The sequence below is a fragment of the Haematobia irritans genome, chromosome 5, assembly GCF_050003625.1.
Source record: "Haematobia irritans isolate KBUSLIRL chromosome 5, ASM5000362v1, whole genome shotgun sequence".
NCBI classification, from domain to species: Eukaryota; Metazoa; Arthropoda; class Insecta; order Diptera; family Muscidae; genus Haematobia; species Haematobia irritans.
The window spans coordinates 29,725,340-29,727,433 of record NC_134401.1 but is presented as its reverse complement, the minus strand read 5'-3'; positions in this window follow the sequence as shown (position 1 = coordinate 29,727,433).

The following is a 2,094-nucleotide window of genomic DNA, read 5'->3' as shown; positions in this document are numbered from 1 at the left end:
TAACATTTTCACAATATTTTCTATAGAAATTAAATTTTAACAAAATTCTCTAAAATCTCTATAGAAATGAAATTTTCATAAAATTGTCTATAAACTAAAATGTTAATAAAAGTTTCTATTGAAATAAAATGTTGACCATTTTTCCTATAGAAATAAAATTAAAAAAAAATCTATAGAAATGAAAATTTCATAAAATTTTCTATAAAAATAAAATTTTGACAAAATTGTCTATAGAAATGAACTTTTTTACAAAATTTTCTATAGAAATAAAATTTCACAAAATTTTTTATAGAAATAAAATGTTGACAAAATTTTGTACAGAAATAAAGGTTTTATTGTAGTTTTTTTTGGTATTTTTATAGGGTGGATACAGCGCTCCGGGGTCAGTGAAAATAGCTGGAGTCGTATAAGGTATCTATATCGCTTCAATCTTAGCATTACATACTCTGCATAAACCACCAATATAGAGTGGGGTATATGTAGGGAATATACCAAATCGCCTAAAATCAAGGTTTAGTTTGTACCCAAGGCCTTCGTATTTCATAAATCCTCTTCATTTGGCAACTTATTACCATTCTAGATTTGTTTTCTACCTTAAACAAATTGCATGTGCCTAAGTCACCTCATCCATAGAAATTTTGTTCGTATGAGAATGACGGAGAAGAAAAGCGAAAAAGCGTTTTATTATTGCTATTATCATTACTTTATAATCGCTTTCTTGTTGTTTGCCTTGTTCGCCTTTATAATCTTGGTCTGGTAATGGTCTGGTGTACTCTATATGTGTGTAGTCTGTACTCGCTTTGATCTAAAAGAGCAGCGCCTTACGAGAATTCAGTCGACTATAGTCAATTCTATGAACGTTTAGTCGTTTGTGGCCAACAAATTCGCGGTAATTTATCGCACGCATTTTGCATTTGTAATTCATAGTGACTTCTGATTAATTTTACTATGGGCTTTAGGACAAACAAAACAAAGAATAAAAAAAAACGAAAAATAAATCTAAATCATACTACAGCTCTTATGGTCTTCTCAGTTAACCCGTTTATCTTTCGTCGGTTAGTTGCTAGCCATCATTTTCTTAAGTATTCAGGCTCTTTGAAAATGAGCCTGAATGTGGAGGGAGTTAAGGTAGTATTCTTGCACTATTCAACTATGATGGATCCAGCTGTAAAGCGACTCCTATCCTTTGATAGGCACATACCGTGAAGGAGTGCACCTCTATATTTGCGGCATATTTTCTTTAATTTGTTTGAGCACATCGTAGACATTTTGAACATTTCTGCGGGTTTTATGCCATCATTTACGCTGCTCTTTTGCCTGATGTGACTGGTACTAGTACTTAGGATAAATAGATATTGATATCGTGTCTTTTCTGTTGTAACCGACTGTATGTTTTGCAATGGAATGACATATGTTTCATAGATTTTTTAATATTTGATATAAATTTTAATAATGAACTGTTCGTGGTAGACTCGTAAGAGTGACAATAAGTTGTCGTTAATTACCCTAAATTTTCGTAACTTATGTATGTGTAGAAAAAAACTTTTTTCGAAAACAAATATATAGGACAGAAAGTTTGGCCATGCTGAATCTTATGTACCCTCCACCATGGATTGCGTAGAAAGTTCTACTAAATACTGTAATTCACAATTGGATTACTTTGATTGTTGTGAAGTCGGGTGAAGCCGTTACATGTTTCAATAATGGCGCTATCGTCCTTCAATTTGACACCGATTCGTTTTTTGTTTGCAGTCAAGTTCGAAGAGGGGCTATATCGGTCCAGGTTTTGGTATAGCCCCCATATAAACCTAAATTTTATTTCTATAGAAAATTTTGTCAAAATTTTATTTCTATAGAAAATTTTGTCAAAATGTTAATTATATAGAAAATTGTGTCAAAATTTTATTTCTATAGAAAATTTTGTAAAAATTTTATATCTAAAGAATATTTTGTCAACATTTTTTTTCTATAGAAAATTTTGTCAAAATTTTATTTCTATAGAAAATGTTGTCAAAATTTTATATCTATAGAAAATTTTGTCAAAATTTTATTTCTATAGATAATTTTATCAAAATTTTATTTCTATAGAAAAAT